This window comes from Mustela nigripes, chromosome 12 (assembly GCF_022355385.1).
Source record: "Mustela nigripes isolate SB6536 chromosome 12, MUSNIG.SB6536, whole genome shotgun sequence".
NCBI classification, from domain to species: Eukaryota; Metazoa; Chordata; class Mammalia; order Carnivora; family Mustelidae; genus Mustela; species Mustela nigripes.
This window is the reverse complement of record NC_081568.1, coordinates 150,445,149-150,463,228: the sequence shown is the minus strand read 5'-3', so window position 1 is coordinate 150,463,228 and position 18,080 is coordinate 150,445,149. Positions and strand designations below refer to the sequence as shown.

Genomic DNA, 18,080 nt, shown 5'->3' with positions numbered 1-18,080 from the left:
TGGTGGCTCCCTCCCCTTTTTGTTTATCTTCTGATATCAGTCCGCAGTTCCCACTCTGCTTTACCTTCCCACTGGTGTCTTTTCCCCCAGTAGAGATCCAGACATGCATAATTCTGATCTTGGGCTGATTTCATGGGTGATCAGAGTTCTTTGGTAGGTAATCAGCTCACTTTGGGGTACAAGTTGAAAAGACGCCTCCTCCTACTTCCCCGCCATCTTCACAACTTCTGGATTAATGAAATCTTCATCTTAAATCCTGGAATGGTATTATTCTTAAAGAGTGTACAAGGTAAAATTAATGGACTTTGAAACAGCAGGGCTAGTAAGAACTTTGTTACAAATTTACAGTGCAGATCCTCTGAATTATTCTTCTCAGGGTCCCCATCACCTTGTTTCTCAGGCTAAAAATGATTGGGTTGAATTCTAGGGTCAGGATGTTTTAGAAGACAGCAAGGACCTTGTCCTCTGTGGGAGATTGGAAGTATCTAGTGCATAAGTAAGTGTGAATAAAGGGTGCATAGTAGAACGTCATCACAGTGAGATGGGTGCTGCAGGTCAAGGAAACACAAGGAAGAGGGTGATGCTTACAAAAACTGTGTACTCATAGACCTAAGTGCCCATGCAGGCCAGAGTCAACATGGCTGGGACATCATAAAATAAATTGTTGATGACTCTGGATCTATAAAAAGGGATACAGAAATCATATGCAGTGTGGGCACAGGAGTTGATTGAACCCATCATACAAGATCCTCTTATGGTCACAACACACTCTTTTGTTCATAAAAGTAGCAGAGTGCAGAGGAAAGCAAATTGATGCATAGGCCACAGAGGTCAATAGTAATCCTTCTGTATCAAATAAATCAATGAAGAAGAAACTCTGAATTGCACACTCAATGAAATAAATACACTTGTTTCCAGACTGATAATCAGAAACCATATTGGGAACAATACTGGAGATGAAGTTCAGGTCCATGAGGGACATGACTAAGTAGGGAATACATGGGTGTGTGTGAATGGGTGTTCAGGAGGATTAGGATGATTATGGACAGGTTACCAAACAGAGCCATTAGGAAAATAAGAAAACTGAGAGTGAAGAAACACAGGCCAATGCTTGATGGTGGGAATAACCCCAATAAGAATAATCAGTTGTTGTTTGGTTAATATTTTCCAAGGGGACAGTAACTTAATTTTCCATAAAGAGAGATGAATAGTAAGTACAGAAAAATAATCTCTTATTAATTCATTATTTTAGTTCCACTGTGATTTATTCAGGACACATTGCAGCTCTTAAAAAATTAACACATATTTTGAAAAAAAAAAAATTCCTCATAGTTAAAATATTGATGACATGTAAATGTCCATCCAAAAATACTTCATGGAAATGTGTAAATTTGTAAGGATAATATTTTTTGTGACTTTTTAACATACAAATATTTTATTTTCCTGTGTCAGTTTAGTTATTAATAACATCAGGCTTTATAATTGTTATATATGCATTATAAGGCAATGTAAATTAATAAATTATACACCCATACTTGAATATATTTTATTACATTTTGGCAGTAATTTTTTTTTTTTTTCGTTTATAATTAAGCCCAAAGATTTCTGAAACTATAGTAGTCCTCTCAGGTCATGCTGTATATATATCTTTTTGGTTTGATCATTTGGTTGTTTTGATACCAAGACTTAGTATCGCTTCTTTTTCCCCAAGAAATCTAGTAAAGTGTTATTGACAACAATAAATTATAGGAAACAGATTTAGTTCTCCTCACTCAATATTCAAATGCTTTAAAGAAACTTCATTCCTGACAACTTTATCTAGCATTTTATTGTAGCTCCTTGACTATGCTTACACTGTCTGAAAACATCTGTATTGTTCTTCTGCTTCTCAAAAATTATATAACATTATGCATTCTTTATGGCATCTTTCCTTTTTCTGCTTGACCTCTTGCTTTTGTGTACTTGAAAGTCTTTCCATTTTTTTGATACATGTGAGTTTAACTCCTATATGTATCACATTCTGTCATAAAACTCAACAAAAATAATAATAAAGCAGTAGATCTGCATAAGTTAAAATAGAGTGGGAAACAGAATAGAGGGTGGAATCAGAGATTAGAACATTTGGGTGAAGACATTTTAAGGAACAGACACTTAAAATGAGTTGGAAAATGACATTTTGAGAATATTCTAAGTAAAAAGGAGTGGAGGGAATCTTCTCAAGAAGGAATACCATCTGGGACAAAAGACTAACATGTTATGCACACAAAGGACTATATGCTTCAGTCTCATACTTTTCTAGGACAAAAGCCATCAGAATATTGAGGAATTCTTTATATGAAAGATAGACACACTAACACATATGTACAGTGAATTAAAAGTTATTTACATGAATGCCTGGCTGTGGGTATTAAGGAGGGCACATATTGCATGGAGCCCTGGGTATTGTGTATAAGCATTGAATCTTGGAACACTGTAAAGATAAAATTAAATTTTAAAAAAAGGATAAATGTAAGAAACTTAAAAAAAATCTGGTGTCTTCAGAGAGATGTGAGAATTTATTAAATCCAAAGTAAAAATGTCATGTGTTTTATAGAATAAAGTGCCCAGTAACAACAAAAAACTTTTCTAAATAAATGCAAATAATTAAAATAATAAATTTAATGAAAGTGTCAAAAGATAAATTGATGAGAATCAACCAGAAAGCAACAGTGAAATGCAAAATCTGACACTTAGGACAGATAAGAGAATGAGAGGAATAATATAAGATGGCCCAACATATACTTATGGGCATTTCTGTAAATGCATATGACATCACTTTTTTTTGGCAAAACATTTATTTATTCTTTTTTTTTAAAGATTTTATTCATTTATTTGACAGAGAGAGAGATCACAAGTAGGCAGAGAGAGAGAGGAGGAAGCAGGCTCCCTGCTGAGCAGAGAGCCCGATGCGGGACTCGATCCCAGGATCCTGAGATCATGACCTGAGCTGAAGGCAGCGGCTTTACCCACTGAGCCACCCAGGCTCCCAACATTTATTTATTCTTAAGTTAATATTATAAAAAGTACTTTTCTCTAAACCAATATATGAACTACACTTATGAAAGATGAGGTAAAGAACACAGAAAAACAACATAATTAATCTATTAAATGGTATCTCCTTGAAAATACTAAATATTATCTTGAAAAGAATTTCTTAATCATCCCCAAAATGAGGTAGACTGATATCCTAATATCCTAATATAAGATGAAATCTATGTAGTCATGCATATAAAATAACATGTTTCACAATACTGTTGTATATTTTATATGTGGACAATACATTCTAGGAGATGAAGCAAAGCTCTGGATGCATATCCTAGTAAATAATATGCTGTGTGACTATGTTGAAAGATAGGGGAGGGAAGGGGAAAACGTTGATGTTGTAGGAAGGGGGTGACTCTTTATCCACACTGGCCTGAGTTAAAAATCATGGGCTTGCATTTCAGATTTGTTTAAAATATTGATGAAGTACTAGGAAAAATTGTAAGCGAATTTGAAGTATTTTCCCTGGTGTCAAGAGGCATTTTATCCTGTGGTTTGTTGATGCCATGTCCATCCATTCTTGGGGTAATACACTAAAGTGATTTTAAAAAGTGATTTTAGTTAGTAATTTACATATACTAAAATTATTATAGATGTACATCTACTAATCTTCTGTGAAATACCTACATCAGGGTGCTTGGTCTATATGAAGAAATTTATTTTCAATTATTGTGTGGTCACTGTCAAATTCAAGATGAAAAACTGGGAAGCTCTTTGTGTTTAGAAGGTAAAGATGTACTGCATCTGACACGGAAACCACTTGAGATACTGAATATCTGGTTACAAACTCTAATGTCAAGAGTTATATTTTATGTAAAAATAATTAGATTATTTCCACCTTATTTTAATTTTACCCAATGACATAATGAAAACTAGCCTATTTAGTTTGCAAAAGATTTGAACCTGCTTCAGTCTTTTAAACTTCGCTAGAACTTTTGGGTCTGGCATGAGCATTACTGACAATAGGCAGTGGAAAAAGGGAAAGAGATGGTTTCTTAGTGAATAGGAGAACTAAGGCTTGAACCTGAACAAGGTCCACACATGGCAGAGAATATAGAACTATACATGGTCTTTGACCACATCCACAGGGTGGAACCTACCATACATCAAGATTTATGTCAGGAATTATTTGTATTTAATCCTGACGAAAGTCTCTTGATGTTGATACAACCATCAATATGACTATAGATAGCATGATTTTATAAATCATGTTTCAGAGAATTAAGGGAATTCTTTGGATTTCCTGTCTTAACAGAGTTGGTAAGTAGATGCATATATTTATATATTAAACTTGTTATAAAAAGAATCCTATCTTAGCACAACGTATTTTAGGCAACAATTAAGAAGGAAAATTGGTTAACTGCTCAGAACTAAATAGAAATAAAAATAAAAATATAAAATCTTTCTTTAAAGATTTTATTTATTTATTTGACAGACAGAGATCACAAGTAGGCAGAGAAGTAGGCAGAGAGAGAGGAAGAAGCTCAACAGCTTCTGTTGAGCAGAGAGCACAATGTGGGGCTCGATCCCAGGTCCCTGGGATCATGACCTGAGCTGAAGGCAGAGGCTTTAACCCACAAAGCCACCCAGGGGCCCCCAAAATATAAAATCTTTAATTAAAAATGTACTATAGATAAAATGGAGTCAAGAATGTATACAAGTTAGTTATTTATAAATAAATTGGTTTAGTGCTTCTATATAGTCAGGTAAAGATGTTTCTTATTTCCTCTCATCTGCAGTCTTAACCATATTTTCTCTTGTTCCCTGCAAAAATACAACTTTATTCAATAGTGTAAAGAATACACATATAACTTCCAGATTCTCTCAGTGAACACTAATTCATGTCCTGCCCTATACAAAAGTTGTCCTAGGTGATTTTTCTAACAAAGAATCATCCTCTTTTAATATCTCCTCTGTAATTTGCTTTGTAAATGTATATATTCAGTTTATTCCTACATCATAATGAAGTAGTTCCTCTAAATAATGTCATTTATAAATAATTTGCATATTACTAGTTTTAATTTATTTTAATAACATTTAACAAGGACTATCAGTATTACAGATATTCTTTTTCATATGTTTCTCATGTTCCTATTCAATTGGAAATAAAACTTGAAAAACATCTCCCTTTATTGATTCACATATTTACAGAATAAAGAGATTTTTCAAATATAGGATCATTATTATAAATAGCGATATCTAGAAATGTGTCCTCTAGTTTACCAGACAATGTATAATTTTATTCTGAAGAAAATGAATGTCAAAAAAATTTCATTCAGATCACTAAATGAGTCTGGTCACAATCAATTCTGTCTGATTATTGCATAGCTGCAACAAGAATATGCATTGAACATGGGGCGCCTGGGTGGCTAAGTGGGATAGAGTCTCTGCCTGGGATGGAGTCCTACATCGGGCTCTCTGCTCAGCAGGCAGCCTGCTTCCCCCCTCTCTCTGCCTGCCTCTCTGCCTACTTGTGATCTCTCTCTGTCAAATAAATAAATAAAATATTTAAAAAAAATATACATTGAACGAAGAATTTTCTATCATTTTGCCTAAAACTTCAGAAGAATCTCAGACTAAAAAAAGAAAATGGCACCAGTTTTCATATAAATTTGGGTTGCATTCTCTTTTCAAGAAATCTTGTCATACTATTGTATGAACTTTGCAAAATAAGCTTCTTTACTCACTGATAGGGGAAGAGTTTCCTAAAGAACCTGTCAGACCTCTTTGCCCACTACCTTTAACCTACTGGCTGCACAGAGTCTACCACAGTTCATTGAAAAATGTGTCCATACTTGTATCTGTAATGTCCATAGATAATAATTATTTTACATTGCTTTCACTTATATAGGTTTTAAAGTATTGTGAAATGACTTTCCTAGAATGAATCAGATTACAGAGCGGATAATCCTCTGGAGCCTTGCCAAAGACGGTTCCCTACAGTATCTCTGCAATGAGTCAGACATGGAATTTTTCATGCCTTCTAATGTTTCCATAATGGTTTCTGTTTAAAAGAATATGCAGTACAGAGTTCAGAATGCTTTAGTGACTTAGGAATTAATGTTCTTTTTAAATATTTAAGCAATATATATTTTTATTTGTTTAGATATAGAGCTTGTGCTCCTAAGGATTTTATAATACATAGGGATCTAAAATGCACAGTATTAATATGTGCATGTTACTGTTTCTTCCATATGCCTTCATGAAATATCACAATGGTGAATTAGAACTGATAAATACATAGTTTGGTAGACAGATATATGAAGGGATACCTGATTTATCAGTATATACTTTGAGTTTGGATTCACATTGAAGTTAAGTTTATTTTGCTTTATTGGAAAGCATGCCGCAGATTTTTGGAGCCAATGCTAGATCTAATGCTAGCAGTCTCTTACTAGAAATGTGAACTTGGATTAGTGAATTCACTCTCTGAGCGCCTACCTCACAAGTAGAGCAGATCAAAATCTTGAGATATGATCCCACACTTTTTAGAATGGATATTACCCAAAATTGAAAAAAAAAATAATGAGAGTTAGAGAGAATGTGGAGATAAAACATCACTTGAGCACTATTGATGGGACTTAAAATTAGTACAGCCATTATGGAAAATAGTATAAAAGTTCTTCAAAAATGTAAAAGTAAAACTATACCAGACAGCACTCAGCTGGGCCTTTTGTGGGGGTCTGTGGAGGCTGAGGAGGCTGACCAGTTCCCCTTTTCCATGGCCACCACTCCCTCCTGCCCCCAGATTCAGGAAATAACTAGGAAATGCTTATTTTCTACCATCACTATGGAAGATTTCACTCTCTCAAGCTTTATTCCCTGAGTTTCATGTGAGCCCATGGAAATCCTACCTAATATGAATCAATGCCGTCCTTATAAAAGACCCTCATTTATTTCCCTTCCAAAGAGCACATCTATGAACTAGCCCCCAAACCATTTTCTAAAGTAAACAATGTAACTCTGCTCAATTAGACTCCAGTTAAAATATTCGGTTTCCAAGCTTGATCAACTCTTCCATAGATGACATCACTCACTTCCTAAACTGACAACCTGAAAATAGGAATAATTTCCATCCAGTCAATAATCCACAATGTCTGGGCACCAGGGTGTCTCAGTTGGTTGAGCGACTGCCTTCAGCTCAGGTCGTAATCCTGGAGTCCAAGGATCAAGTGACACATCAGGATCGCAGTTCCAAAAGGGGATTCTGCTTTTTTACTCTGACCTTCTCCCCTCTCATGCTCATTCTCTCCCACACTTAAATAAATAAATAAAATATTTAAAAAAATCCACAATGCCAAAGAATTCACCCAACAGGACCAACAGCTCTGTGATCATGTCCTATACTTGCATGAAATCAGCTGTACTTATCTACAAGAAAATTAGGCTACCTAAGTCATACTAAAGCATTCTTTTTTAAAAAGATATTTATTTATTTATTTGACACACAGAGAGATCACAAGTAGGCAGAGCAGTAGGCAGAGAGAGAGGGGAAGCAGGCTCCCCACTGAGCAGAGTGCCCAATGTGATGTGGGGCTTGATCCCAGGACCCTGAGACCATGAGCTGAGCTGAAGGCAGAGGCTTAACCTTTTGACCCACCTAGGTGCCCCTAAAGCACTCTTTATTTAGTTGCAATCTCCCGCCTCTTCGGGGGGTCCATGACAGGCTCTGAATTTAAAATACATTTCCTTTCTCAGTGCATTTCCTTTCTCTATGTCTGTTTCAAATTCAATTATTGTTCTAAAAGTCCCTTGTGTTGAAATATTCACATTTGCATGTCTATTTGCATTGATATATTTACTATATATTTTGTCAGAGAGAATATTTTTGTATTAAACTATCATATTTATATGGATATATTACCACTTAGTGTAGATCTTACTTTAATTTACCATAAACTGAGAAAAGTACATTGGTGTTTGTAGATATCAGCCATTGATTCAAATATCAATTCTACTATATTTACTACCATTTCACAGTAGATTATAAGGTAGAGCAGCAACTCTTTAAAGATTTCTATAACGTTTTGTTGTGGGTTTATAGAGAGATTCATTTTTTTTAAAGCACACAAGTACGTACTCTATTTACTTTTTAAGTTTTAATTAGATATCTAAATAAAAATAGGAGATATATAAGATATATAAAAATGCATATCTTTTAAATTGACTTTAGTCAACTAAAATTTCCCTTTCACTTTCCATAGTTAAAGAAATGCTTGAATGTATTATCAATTATAATATTTTGTTAAAATCATTATTTAATAATTCTAATCATAATTATCTTAAGCATTTGCAGACGCATTTTAATCTTAAATGATAAATAAAAATAAAAATACCAGAAAGCATGTACCATTTATCAGCTTGCATAGTTACAAACTTACTGGTTTGGAGAGCTGACATTGGTCCTCCCATCATCAATGGGATGAAGTCATTTTTCTGAGTCGACTTTGAATATTTTTCAAAGCAGTCTGTATACTTTTCTCTCATCCCTATCCTTGGGATTTGAGATAACTCCATAAAGACTAAACATGAATCATAATTTCAGGACATCTTTGTGATTAAGGATTAACACGTGGTGCTTTGTGTGTGTAATCACTTGACAATGTCCACTGAGACATAAATAAGTTGAAAATACCAATTGCTCAACATGTCCCTAGGACAAAGTTTAGAAATAAGTTCTGACACTTTGTGTGCCTGGTTGTTTGTTTGTTTGTTTAGTATTTTCTTTAAATAATGTATTTATTCATTTGGCAGAGAGAGACACAGCGAGAGAGGGAACACAAGTGGAGCAAGGAGGAGCAAGGAATCCCATACAGAGGACCTCATGACCTGAGGTGAAGGCAGATGACTAATGACGGAGCCACCCAGGCTCCCCATGTGTATCTGTTTTAATATTTGAGGTCAAGGTCAAACCAGAGGGTAAACAAATATACTTATTCAGACTTACTGAATGTTATGTCTTCATGTATAAGTTCTTTCTATATTTTAGATGAATATTAAGCCCTTATTGGATATATCATTTGCAAATATCTTCTCCCAAATGGAATATGGCCATTTTATATTGTTGATGGTTTCTTTCACCATGCATCAAAAAAAAAAAAAAAAAAAAAAAACCCAAAAACAAACTTCTGTAGTCACTAGGGTTTAATGTGGTTTTCTGTCTCTCTTAACAGAGAAGTCTTATCTAGAAATGTATTTCTATGACCGATTCAAGTCAGTAATTTCCTTTCTGAGAAATTTTTGATAATATCCATTTTGAGTTTATATTTGTGTATGATGTAGTAAGTGGCACAGATTAATTGTTTGTCATTAAGCCATCCAGTTGTCACAGCACCCATTACTGAAAAGACTGCCCTTTCTCTCATTGTGCATTCTTATCCACTTTTTTGTAGATTAACTGACTACATATGTGTGAGTTATTTCTGAGTTACTTTGTTGTATTGATCTATGTGTCAGTTTCTATGACAGCTCCATACAGTTGAGTTATTATTATTATTATTATTATTATTATTACTATCAATTTAGCTTTGTAATAGTTTGAAACCTGGGCTTGTGATAATTCTGGTTTAGTTCTTTTGTCTCAAGATGGCCTTTTCTGGGACGCCTGGGTGGCTCAGTTGGTTGGACGACTGCCTTCGGCTCTGGTCATGATCCTGGATTCCCGGGATCAAGTCCCGCATTGGGCTTCCAGCTCCATGGGGAGTCTGCTTCTCTCTCTGACCTTCTCCTCATTCATGCTCTCTCTCACTGTCTCTCTCTCAAGTAAATAAATAAAATCTTTAAAAAAAAAAAGATGGCCTTTGCTCTTGGGGTACCAAACTGTTTTGATTACTATTGCTTTATATTTACTTTTCAAAACAGGAACACTGAGTCTCTTCATCTTATTCTTTCTCAAAGTTCTAGTGCATGAAGGTTTCTCTTTTATTAATATGTTGCATTATATATATTTACTATCATATGTTGAAGAATCCTGACATCCCAGGATTAAATCCAACTAGGTAATAGTGTATGATACTCTTAATGTACTGATGAATGCTGAGTGCCAAGATTTTATTAAAGGCTTACGTAAAGAATGATATCCAGACCAACATCATTTATGGCATTTTTATGAGGGCACTGTTGGCCTTATAGAATGAGTTAGCATGTATTCTTATCTATTCTGGTTTTTGAAAGAGTTGGAAAAGCTTGGTATGACTTTGCTTTTGTACCCTTGGGAAGATTAACCAGTGAAGTCTTTTGGCTCAAAGACTTTCTTAGTTGAATGTATTTAATTATGCATTCAATCTCCTTACTAGTTATAGATGAACTCAAAATTTGTATTTCTTCATGGCTCAATCTTGGTAGTATGTTGTTTCTGGGAATTAGTGTGTTTATTCATGGTTGTCCAACATGTATATTTCTATTTATTAATATTGGATTCTTAATTTTATATCTATAAAACTTAAAATAATGTCCCCACTCTCACTGCTTATATTAATATTTTGAGGTTTATTTCATTTAATTTTTTCTTGGTTAATATAGCTAAAGTTTTGTTAATTTTCAAAGAATCCTGTTTTAGTTTTGATGTATTTCTTTGATACTTTTTCTGTATTATTATTAGTTATCTCTGCTTTAATCTTTATTACTGCTTCGCTTTTGCTTTAGATTTAACTTTTTTTCTTTTTCTAGTTGATTAAGTTATCAGTTTCTTCTTGATTTGAGAACTTTATTTTTTAATTTAAATTTTTACTGCAATTTATTTTTCTTTAGAGCTTCTTATCTCAACTTCATAAGTTTCACTATCTTTACTTCTACTTCCATATGCTTCAGGTTTTTTTTTTTTTAATATCTATTGTAAATCCTTAAGCCTCTTATTTTTTAATAGTGTATTGTTGGGACACCTGGGTGGCTCAGTTGGTTGGACGACTGCCTTTGGCTCAGGTCATGATCCTGGAGTCCCGGGATCGAGTCCCGCATTGGACTCCCAGCTCCATGGGGAGTCTGCTTCTCTCTCTGACCTTCTCCTCATTCATGCTCTCTCTCACTGTCTCTCTCTCCAGTAAATAAATAAAATCTTTTAAAAAATAGTGTATTGTTTAATATACATATAATTGAGTTCTAGTTTTTCTTCTGTTATTTATTGCTAAGCTTCATTATATTTTAACAGAAAAGATATTTTATGTGTTTCAATATTTTAATACTTATTACCACTTATTTCTTGGCCGAAAATATGTTCAATCTTGGATACTGATCCATAGAGATTAACAAAATTGCATATTCAGATATTGTTTAGGGAAGTGTTTTGTATATACCTGTTAAGGCTGATTAGTTTATAATATCTTAAAAGACCCACTCCGTTTTTGAATGTAACTACTGCCTGGCTGTTTAATCCATGATTGAAAGAGCAACCCTGAAGTTTCCAACTATTATTTAAAATAGTCTCTAGAGTATCTGAGGGGGAGACAAGATGGCAGGGAAGTGGGAGGAGGTGCAGTTTCTACCTGTACCCCAAAGTGAGCTGATTACCTACCAAAGAACTCCGATCACTCCAATTAGAATTATACACGTCTGGATCTCTACAGGGGCAGAAGATGCCAGGGAGCTGGTTAAGGAGAGTGGGAATGTCAGACTTATATCAGAAGATAAACAAAAGGGGGAGGGAGACACCAGAAGTGACCCAGTGGAAAGTAATACTGCAATACGAGAGTGCCGTGCATCTGGGGACCAGCATTAACTTGGAGTCTGGCTGAAAGCACTCAAAAAGAGCAAAGGATCATGGGGGAATTTATGGGAATTGGGATAGTTAGGGACAGGAGCTTAAGTCCCTGGACCCAGGACAGACACCCCTGGTACTGAGCCAGAGAGAGTGTGGTGAAGAAATCAGGTCTTGGTCCCTGAGCCTGAGAGTGCATGCGGTTCGGCTCCTGTGAGGGCCTGGGAGCCTCACCACCTGGCAGAAGCACAGCATTTTTGCAGACCCCACACGTACATGCTATCAGAGCCTGAGCCCAGCCCCACCCCCACCCTGAGAGAGGTGCACGCAGGCGCCAGCCTGGCACTCTCCGAACCAGAAAGTCTAGGCACTCACAGCCCAGGCTGGGGGGAAATCTCAGTGTGCAATCATTGCTTAGAACCTCTCTGGTAGACTGGAGCTGCCCAGACTGCTGCCGCTGTTGTGGTTTTGAGTGCAAGCAGAAGTTCCTGTGTCCCCAGGGACCGCGACCGGGAACCTGCTCTGCCAGTGGCCAAAGGGAAACTTATGTGCTCTGGAGCACCCAGAGGGGAACAGACAAAGGCTTCTCTCTGAGAGGGAGGTCAGGGTGCAGTTTTCTTTCCTTTAAACCTCCAAAACCATCAAAAGCTGTCAAGGTGAGAGAAAACAAACGAATAAACAAGCAGAAAAGCATCCAGAGAAAAAAAGCCCAAAAAACCGGCTTCCTCAGAGCCCACCCCCTTGAAGGGGGCAGGAGGTCTTAACTCAGGAAACACTGCCTGAAAACCCACACAGCAGCCCCTGCCCGCAGAAAGCTAACCTAAATAAACAAATAAATAAATAAAGACAAGAGAACCACCACCACTACTTCATAGATACAACTATTATTTTTAGTTCCTTCCCGCTATTCTGGTTCATTTTTTAAAAATTTTATATAGATAATTTTTAACCTATTTACCATTACAGTGAGAGACCCAGTACAGCAAATTCCATAGTAAACTATTAAACCGAAATTTTTGATACATATACCTGTGTTTTTCTTTTGCTATTCTATTTTTTTATTTTTTTTTAATTTTAGCTCAGTTTAGTTAAGTTTAGGTTATTCTTTTTTTATTTTTATTTTTTAATATTCATATAGAGTTAAACTTGAAGGTAATCCCCTTTCCCCAATCAATGCTACCTGTATAAGTAAGACAATTTTTAAGTCCCCTTTACCTTATGAAAGTTGAGTCGTTTAACAAAGATATCAAGATACATCCAGGAAGAATAAAAATAACATTCCTCGACCACACTGAGAATTTATAACCACTCTCCCATCTTTTTCTTCCACCAGGGTTTCTATGTATTTGTGTTTGTCCTTGTAGTATATAAATCTTATACTTGGGTTTTTTTTTTAAGATTTTTATTTATTTGACAGACAGATCAGAAGTAGGCAGAGAGGCAGGCAGAGAGAGAGAGAGGAGGAGGGGGCAGGCTCCCTGCTGAGCAGAGAGCCTGATGTGAGGCTTGATCCCAGGACCCTGGTATCGTGACCTGAGCCAAAGGCAGAGGCTTTAACCACTGAGCCACCCAGGTACCCCACTTGGGGTTCTTTTTGATGAGGTTTTTTTGTTTGTTTGTTTCTTTGATTTGTTTGCTTGTTATTTGTTTTTGTTTTGTTTTGCTTATATATATATATGTGTATATTTTCTTTTGTCATATACTTTTACCAGAATTTTTGTTTGTTGGTTTTTGATTGTATACTTCATAGATCTTACCTTAGGACACATTTGGGCTGAGCTTTCTCTTTTATCTTTCTTTTTTTTTTTCCCTCTTTCTCTCTCTTTCCTTTATTCCCTCTTTCTTTTTTCTTTCATTTGGGTGAGGACTATTAATTGCTCAGAATTGTTCCAGGGTGCACCTTGACTGCAACATGGTCAATAAATCACCTACATCTGTTCAACCATCTCTCACCAAAATAACTAGGAGGAGAAATGCCCAGCAGAAAAAAAAATTCAGAGGATGGGCCTTCTGCAACATAGGTAATGGCTATTGACATAGACAATGTGTCAGAAAGGGAATTCAGGCTAACAATTATCCAGGCAATAGCTAGGTTGGAGAAAGCCATGGATGACCAAACAGAATTGATTAAAGCAGAACTGAAAGCCACCAGGGATGATGGTCACAATACTCTAAATGAATTCCAATATAATCTAAATTCTCTCAAAGCTAGGGTAACTGAGAAAAAAGAAATAGTGATCTGGAGGACAAACAGAGTAAAGATCAGGAGGAAGCCTGGAAAAATCACCTTAGAAGCCATGACAACAGAATTAGGGAAATAAATGATTCCATGAAACATTCCAACGTCAGAATTATTGGAATACCTGAAGGGGAGAAAGAAAGAAGTCCAGAAGATATAGTGGAACAAGTTCCCATGAAAATTTTCCCAATCTCGTGAATGGAACCAGCGTACAAGTACTAGAGACAGAACGGTCCCCCCCCCCCAGATTAGAGAATCTCGAAAATCCTCAAGACACCTGATAGTAGTAATGAGGAATTATAATTGTAGACAGGCTCTCTTGAGGGCAGCTAGGACAAAAAAACTTTTTACGTACAGAGGAAAGGCCATCAGAATAATGTCAGACCTCTCCACAGACACCTGGCAATCCAGAAAAGGCTGGCAAGATATATTCAGGGCACTAAATGACAAGATCATACAACCAAAAATAAATTATCCAGGAATACTGACACTTAAAATGGATGGAGAGATAAAGAGATAAAGATAAAGATAAAGACCTGAAAGACTTAAAAGAGTTATGATATCACCAAGCCAAAACTACAGGAAATATTAGCGGGTGTTCTATATAGAGGAAAATTCCTAAGAATAGCATTGAACAGAAATATAGAGACAATCTACAGAAAGAAAGACTTCAAAGGTAACATGATATCAATAAAAACGTATCTATCAATAATCACCCTCAATGCAATGGCCTAAATGCACCCCAAAAATGACACGTGGATGCAGATAGGATAAAATAACAGTACCCATCCATATGTTGTCTAGAAGAGACCCACTTTGAAACTAAGGATACACCCGGACTGAAAGTGAAGGGATGGAGAAGCATCTTTAATGCCAGTGGGCCACAAAAGAAGGCTGGGGTTGTGGTTCTCATATCAGTTAAATTATATTTTAAACTAAAGACTGTAGTCAGAGATACAGAAAGACACTACATAATTCATAATGGAATTGTCTACCAAGATGATCTAACGACTGAAAATATCTATGTCCTGAATATGGGAGTAGCCAATTACATAAGAAAACGGTTAATCAAGATAAAGAGTCATATCAATATGAATACATTAATTGTAGAAGACCTTAACATGCCTCTGTGAGTAATAGATAACCCAAGCAGAAAATCCATAAAGAACAAGAGCATTGAATGAAACATTGGAACAGATGGACCTCATAGATATATACAGAACATTGCACCCTAAAACAACATTCTTTTCAAGTGCACATGGAACTTTCCCCAGAATAGACAACATACAGAGTCACAAATCAGGACTCAACCAATGCCAAAAGACTGAGATAATTCCCTGCATATTCTTAAATCACAATGCTTTGAAACTGAGCTCAATCACAAGGAAAAGTTCAGAAGGAATTCAAACACCTGGAAGCGAAAGACCACCTTGCTTAAGAATGCTTGGATCAACCAGGAGATCTAAGAAGAACTGAAACAATTCATGGAAAACAATGAGAATCGAGACACTTCGGTCCAAAACCCATGGGATACAGCAAAGGCAGTCCTAAGGGGGAACTACATAGCCATCCAAGCCTCCCTCAAAAAAATTGAAAAATCCAGAACACACAAGCTGTCTCTACACCTTAAAGAACTGGAGAATCAACAACAAATTAAACCAACTCCACACTAAGAAGGGAAATAATCAATATTAGAGCTGAGATCAATTAGGTAGAAACTAGAGATACAGTAGAACATATCAATGAATATAAAAGCTGGTTTTCTGAAAGAATCAATAAGATCAATAAACCATTGGCCACATTAATCCAAAAGAAAAAAGAGAAAGCTCAAATTCATAAAATTATTAATTAAAAGGGAGAGATCACAACAAACACCAAGGAAGTAGAAACAATCATCAGAAGTTATTATCAACAGTTATATGCCAATAAGCTCAGCAACCTAGATGAAATGGATGCATTCCTGGAAGACTATAAACTCCCAAAATTGAACCAGAAAGAAACTGACAACCTGAATAGGCTGATATCTAGTAATTAGATTGAAGCAGTGATCAAAAACCTCCCAAAAAACAAGAGCCCAGGACCTGACGGATTCCTTGGGGAATTCTACCAAACTTTCAAAGAAGAAATAACACCTCTTTTCCTGAAGCTGTTTTAAAAAATTGAAGCAGAAGGAAAATTTCCAGAGTCTTTCTATGAGGCCAGCATTACGCAGATCCCCAAACCAAGCAAAGACCCTACCAAAAAAAAAAAAAAAAAAAAGAATTTCAGACCAATATCACTGATGAATATGAATGCTAAGATTCTCAACAAGATCCTAGAAAACAGGATCCAACAGCACATTAAAAAGTTTATCCAGCATAACCTGGTGGGATTCATACCTTGGCTACAAGGATGGTTCAACATTTGCAAATCAATCAATGTGATAGAACAAATTAATAAGAGAAGAGAGAAGAACCACATGGTCTTCTCAATTGATGCAGAATACGCATTTGACAAAATCCAGCATCCATTCCTAATTAAAATGCTTCAAAATATAGGGATCGAGGGAACATTCCTGAACCTCATCAAATCTATCTGGGAAAGACCCACAGCAAATATCATCTTCAATGGGAAAAAGCTTACAGCCTTCCTGTTGAGATCAGGAACACGACAAGGATGCCCAATTTCACCACTCTTGTTCAACATAGTATTAGAAGTCCTACCAAGAGCAATCAGACAACAAAGACAAGTAAATGGTATCCAAATTGACAATGAAGAAGTCAAACTCTCTGTCTTCGCAGATGACATGATTTTTTATATGGGAAACCCAAAATTCTCCACTGCAAAACTACTAAAATTCATACAGCAATTCAGTACCGTGGGAGGATACAACGTCAATGTACAGAAATCAGTGGCTTTCCTTTACATAAACAATAAAAATACAGAAAGGGAAATTAGAGAATAGATTCCATTTACTACAGCACCAAGAACCATAAGATACCTGGGAATAAACCTAACCAAAGAAGTAAAGGATCTCTACTCGAGGAACTACAGAACACTCATGAAAGCAACTGAAGAAAACAAGCAACTGAAGAAGAAACAAAAAGATGGAAGAACATTCCATGTTCTTGGAACAGAAAAATAAATATTGTTAAAATGTCTATACTGCCTAGAGCAATCTACATTTTCAATGCCATTTGGATCAAAATTCCACCAGTATTTGTCAAAGAGCTGGAGCAAATAATCCTAAAATTTGTATGGAATCAGAAGAGACCCCGAATTGCTACAGAAATGTTGAAAAAGAAAAATAAAACTGGGGGCATCACGTTACCTGATTTCAAGTTTTACTACAAAGCTGTGTCACCAAGAAAGCATGGTACTGGCATAAAAGCAGACACATAGACCAGTGAGACAGAGTAGAGAGCCCAGATATGGACCCTCAACTCCACGATCAAATAATCTTCGACAAAGCTGGAAAAAATATACAGTAGAAAAAAGACAGGCTCTTCAATACATGGTGAAGGAGAAAGGGGTTAAGGAAAATTGGAAGGTGAGGTTAACCATGAGAGTGTATGGACTCTGAAAAACAACCCGAGGGTTTTGAAGTGGCGGGGGATGGGAGGTTTGGGGAGCCAGGTGGTGGGTATTAAGGAGGGCATGTATTGCATGGAGCATGGGCGTGGTGCAAAAACAACGATTTTTTTATGCTAAAAGAAATTTTAAAATAATAATAAGAAAAAACCTAAAAATAAAATAGTCTTCAACCAATTTTCCATTCAGTTATTCCAATATTTGCTTTCCATATTATGGGAATTTGATATTTGGTGCATATATGCTTATACGAAATCCACTGATTTCTGTACATTTACTTTGTATCCTGCCACGTTACTGAATTGCTGTATGAATTCTAGTAGTTTGGGGGTGGAGTCTTTTGGGTTTTCCATATAAAGAATCATGTCGTTTGTGAAGAGAGAGAGTTTGACTACTTCTTTGCCAATTGGGATACCTCTTATTTCTCTTTGTTGTCTGATTGCTGTTGCTAGGACTTCTAATACTATGTTGAACAAGAGTGGTGAGAGTGGGCATCCT

General features: G+C 36.0%; 1 pseudogene; it reads right to left on the bottom strand.

Moving 5' to 3' along the window:
- Nucleotides 1-334: 334 nt before the first annotated feature.
- LOC132027648 (olfactory receptor 2L5-like) overlaps nt 335-18,080 on the bottom strand; it is a 51,594-nt pseudogene continuing 33,848 nt past the window's right edge.